A 6,000-nucleotide genomic window follows, 5' to 3' on the forward strand; every position below is an offset into this window, starting at 1 on the left:
CATTTTTTATTCCTTAAATTGCCACATTCAGGGTTGGATTCTGCTGAATGATTTTCCTAACCCAGTTGTCAAGCTCATGTACTTTGGTAAGATACATCAACAGTGATTACTAGAAAAAGGACCATGCTCTTGGATGTTATGGCAATTTTGTTATTAAATGTTCTTACTCTCATCACTGTGTTTGTTTCAAAATAGAAAATATTTCATAGCCTGATTCAAAGCTGTGGGCCATTCTTTAAGTTGATTTATCAGAGCAAGTAGAAAAGCCAGGGTTGCTAGGGTGGTGTGATAACGAGAAAGGAGGGGAGAGGATTATAGAAGAGGATTGTATAGGCTTTTTAAGGAATCATTTATATTTTAATGAAATTGGGAGATGATTGTAAAATTGAATTACAATTCATATACAGTAAAAGTCACCCATTTTAGTGTTCCATTTAACTACTTTTGGCAATTATATATAGTCATGTAGTAATCAAGAGGCAGAGCATTTCATCATCCAATGATATTTCCTTGTGCTCCTTTGTAGTCAATTCTTCCCATGTTCAGCCCTAAACAACCACCTATCAGCTTTCTGTCCCCATAGTCTGCCCTGTTCAGAATGCTTTTAAGATGGATCTGTATTGTTGCATGGATCAGCATTTTGTTCCATCAATGGATTGGCCATTGTATTCTTTCCAGTTTATTTACGTACAGGTGTATGTGGCTGTATGTTGTGCTAGATCTTGATCAGAAGAGTGATACTAAAATACATTTTAATTTTTAAAATTTTGATAGAATTTCCAAGTATGTGAAAATTAACAAAAATAGAATACAGAACTCCCATAAACACTTCAAGATTATCCAATTGTTAACATTTCTAAACCATTTGAGACTAAGGTTACCTGACTCCCAATTACCCCTTAATACTTCAGTGTATTTCCTAAGTAAAAGATCACTGTCCCACATAACTGCAATACAAACATCAAAATCAAAGCAACATCAATTCCTTATTGTCATCCAATCCAAATTTTGCTGATACCCCAATAACATCCAAGAAGTCTATCCAGGATCATGTTGCATGTAGTTACCATGTCTCTTGAGTCCATCCCCCTAGGCCCAACCCCTCAAAGGTTTCACCACCTTTCAATAGAGCCACCCTGAGGACAATCCTTTAACATATTTTGAGGGATTTTCAAGATCCAAACTACAGCAGCCTCCTCTAAGACTTCCAAAATTTAGTATCAAAATGCTCATGGATCATAGAGACATGTAAAGTTAAGTTTATGTTACTCCCACTTGCCTGCTTCTGGATTTCTTTCCCATGGAGAGGGACACTACTAGAAGTCACCAAATTTAAAGCACCAGTACAAAACTCCATCTATTCAACAAATATTTACTGAGTACCTGTTATGTACCAGATACTGTTCCAGGCACTAGAAATATATCAGTGAATTAAAGAAGGCCCAAGCCCCAAAGGTTTTTCTAGCATTAGGATACAAAGACAACAAGTTTTTGTAAAAGTGGATCTCTGTCCTCATCAATTGTTTCTTGAATAGAGATCTCAGTCAGGATGCTCTCTCTGACTTAGTTGATGATTTCGGAGCAGGACTCATCATCCCCTCACCCCCAGATATGGTCAACTCACAGAATGAGGGACAAGAATTCATATTACTAAATAATTTGTGGTAAAATCCAAAGGATACTTAGTAAAGCAAAATATAATAAAAAGGTTTTATTGTTTAGGATATATGTATGTGTATGTGATTAAATTTTATTGTTTGTATATGAAAGGGTTTGGGGTGTGTGTGTGTGTGTGTGTTTGTATTATTTCTTGAGGAGGATCTTTTATACACTTGGCCCTGATTTGGAAGCTTGTTTTATTTAATACCTTCATTATGGACAAGGAAGCTCAGGCACACAATAGCCAAAGTAACCTTCCTTTATTAACCACCCTGCTCAAGGTCACACAGAAATTGTAGTCCAGTTCTATTTCCACTCATCACTGTCTGTTATGGTTTGGATCTAAAATGTCCCCCCAAAAGTTTGTTGAAAGCATGGTTCCTAATGCAGCTAGGTTCAGAGGTGGAGCATTTAGGGAATTATTGGATTGTGAGGGATATAAGCCTATTCATGAATAAATACATTTAATAGAATAACAATTTGAAAGGACTACTGGGCAGTAATTGTAAGCAGATGGAGCATGGCTGGAGGAGGTGCGTCACTGGGGACTTGCCCTGGAAGGGTTCAAGCTTCCCCACCCTTTCGCTTTCCTTTCCTCTCTTCCCCCTTTCTCCTTTTCCTTCCCCTCCCCTTCCTTGCTGCTTTCCTCTGCCACACCCTTCCACCATGATGTTCCACCTCACTTTTGGCCCAGACCAATGGAGTCAGTTGACCAATGTACTAAGATGTCTTGAAACCATGAGCCAAAACAAACTTTTCCTCCTCTAAGTTGTTCTTGTCAGGTATATGGTCACAGTGAAGAAAAGCTATCTCATGCTGTCAAGTTAGAATTGGGGTTTTAAATCTATTTCTTGCTTTGTGCCAAGGAAAGGATGAATTAGAAATCATTTTTGAAAATAGAATGTTGGTGCATTTTTCCTTCCTATAATCTAGGGGCCTAAAAGTATCTTTGGGAAGTTGGAAACATCAATTAAATCTTATTCCTGATCAGGCAGCTGTTTTACAAACTGTTACAATCTCAAACCAATCCTCAACATGGGAGAGTTAAAAGACAATTGCTGTTAAGAGACACTCTTAAGAAATGGAACTGCATAAACGAATTGCTACACCACGTACAGGCCCCCAAAGCAGAATAAAATGACAAAGCCACATTCAAGCTATCACAACCTAACAAATGGGTTAATGCTAACATGAAGTGGGTTTTGTTTGGGTTTTTCTGTTTTTTCTTTGTTTTGGTACTAGGTTCAACCCAGGGGTACTTTACTGAGCTACTTGCCAAGCCCTTTTTATTTGTTGGGACAGATTCTGGCTAAATTGTTGAGGCTAGCCTAAAACTTGCAGTCCTCCTCTCTCAACCTCCTAAGCCTCTGGGATTCCAGGTGACTAAATGTGAAGTTTTTATTGGTCTTTTGAGAGTGAAGAAATAAAAGAAATGACAAGCCTTTTAGGCTCATCCTGGGAGGACCTAGAAGGCATCTGCAGTAGACAGAGGCAGGATGGAGACTAGAGGCTGTCAGGTAAAAATTTGCTTGCAAATAGAAATTTGAACTTTCAATAACACAGCAAGCAGTTGTGCCTAGCAGCTGTCTCAAGGAACTGTGGTCACTGGAGGTTCAGTAAGAGTCTGTCTGGAGCTTGCTCACCTCCTTCCTCTGTGTTTTCAGATGTACTCTGGGCACCTTTAATCTTCCAATGACATCTTTTTCCTTTGGTTTCCAAATAGATGTCCCATCTGAAGAATTATTAAAATAGAGACTCCTGTAGGGTCTAAGGATAGGCAGGAGAGTGGAGAGGGTAGAAGCAGTCTCCTTGCTGTGGCCTCCAAAGCCCTGTAGGATCTCTACCTTTCAGGTTTCATCTCCCATCTCTCTCTCTCACTTGCTGTTTCTTCTCACAGATGACTCTTTTTTGATAACATTAAACTCATTTGTGCTTCAGGATCTCTAAGCTTATTGCCTGGGATGTTTTTTTCTCCAGATACTAGCATTCAGGTTTCTGATCAAGACGCCTCCCTAGATAGACATTTAAAAAAACCATTCTGTATGTTCCTCCAACCCAATGCCAGTATCACCAAACTGTGGTACACTGTCAAAAAGCATGTATTAACTGATAGCTTGGTTTATTTACTTGGTGATTTGTCTCAGACTACCATGAAAGTCCTGAGGCAAGAACATGTTTCTCTTGTTCATCACTCTAGTACCCAGAAAAACTTGGAACATAAAAAATAAACATTCACTCAATATTTATGAATGCATGATCTCTCTGAAATCGTATGCTGAAGTATGTATACATACACAGATGCATTCTCCCCTGCTAGGGAAAATCCCTAGATTTTATTAAATTAAAACTCACTAAACAAATTATTATGACAGAGACTCTGGGGACCTGCCATTTGTCACCAGTATGCTCCTCAGACCTTTACTCATAAAAATAAAATCTCAGACCTCACCCCAAACATGTTAAATCTGAATCTAAACCTTTGCAATAGACTTCTCCAACTCAATGCAACCTTAGCAAGAGTCTCAAGTGATTCATATATGCACATTAAAGTTTGAGAAATACTGCTCCAAATACAGTAAAAAAATTTTAGCCAGGGCTTCACAGTCTTCATTAGTATTCACTGGATACATTTTCAGGAAATAAAATGCTTGTTAAATATTCAAACAGAAGATTCTATAAGCCTTTAAGTTTAAAATGGAGATGTATGCTTCTTACAAATTTCTTGTTTTATACCATATCCTATTCATCAATATACTACCTTTGAAAAATATTATTTGAGTAAATGACCTAATTATTATAACCTCCTTCATAAAAGTAATCTGCTTTGTTAGTTCTTAACCTTGGCTCACACTGTAATCACCCCAGGAATTTAAAAAATATTGGACTGAGTTTCACTCCTAGAGATTTTGATTAATTATCTGGGATATACATTGATCAAGGGTAGTTAAAAATGTCTCCCAGATGATTCTAATATATAGCCAAAATTGAAACCCATTATATTATATAACATCTTCTCCCTCCGATCATTACTTGGAATGCATTCCCAAAGATGGGTAAGAAAGAAAGGCCGGAAGATCCCAGTTTGATGGAATCTTCTTTCCCCTTCCGCCCTCTTGAAGCCTTCCTTTCTAGAATTTGGTAACTGATGAGAACTTTGAGCAAAAAGTTAATACACTGAGGTTAATGGAACTGGTGAAGATGATTATACTAAGGAACTGGGTAAAGCTAGATAAACTCAAAGCTATTGAATCATAACTTGAGTCTCCACTGTAAATTCATGGTTTTTAATATAATTATATAGATACATTCAAAGATAGATAATCTCTCTCAATAAGGTTAGGATTATGAAACACAAGGACAGGATGAGGAGTAGTTATTGGGGGTCTCCCCTTGAAGGACACTGTGTATCCCTGCCCTCTTCTTCCTCTTCTGCTTTCTGACCATGAGGTGAGCAGTTTTTCTCTGCCATAGTGTGCTGCCTTGCCACAGGTCCAAAGCAATGGGACCAACTGATCTTGAACTGAAACCTCCCCAACTGAAAGCCAAAATAAACTTCATTGCCTTATAAATTGATTATCTCAGGTATTTGTTATTATCTCAGGTAATAGAAAACTAACATACAGGGAAGAAAGTATGACCCCATTTCCCCCAACCCACTTATCTCTTCGTTTCCCTATTGGTAGGGTCTGGGTGTATGTTATAATGTATGTCTGGCCCAGGAAAAACATGACTTCTAAGAATCTTATCAGAAAGGATTTGTAAATGTAAGAATCCTTTACTTATCTGTTATATAAATTCAGATTTTATTATTGGATTTGCTTGAATCAAAATTATTTGTATTAGGGGCTGGGACTGCAATTTAGTGATAGAGCACTTCCCTAGCATGTGTGAGGCACTGAATTTGATTCTCAGCACCACATATAAATAAAATGAAGGACTGCAGGGCTCAGAGGTGCATACCTGTAATCCCAGCAGCTCGGGAGGTAGAAGCAGGAGGATTGCAAGTTCAAAGCCAGCCTCAGCAAAAGCGAGGCACTAAGCAACTTGGTGAGACCCTGTCTCTAAATAAAATACAAAAAATAAGGCTGGGGATGTGTCTGAGTAGTCAAGTGCCCCTGAGTTCAATCCCCAGCACCCCGCCCCCAACCCCCAAATAAAATAAAGGTCCATCAACAACTAAAAAGAAAACTTAAAAAAATTATTTGTAGTAAAAATGTAGCTCTCGGGCTGGGGATGTGGCTCAAGCGGTAGCGCGTTCACCTGGCATGCACGGGGTGCTGGGTTCGATCCTCAGCACCACATAAAAATAAAATAAAGATGTAAAAAAAAAAAAAAAAGAAA

The sequence above is a fragment of the Marmota marmota genome, unplaced genomic scaffold, assembly GCF_001458135.2.
Source record: "Marmota marmota marmota unplaced genomic scaffold, marMar, whole genome shotgun sequence".
NCBI lineage: Eukaryota > Metazoa > Chordata > Mammalia > Rodentia > Sciuridae > Marmota > Marmota marmota.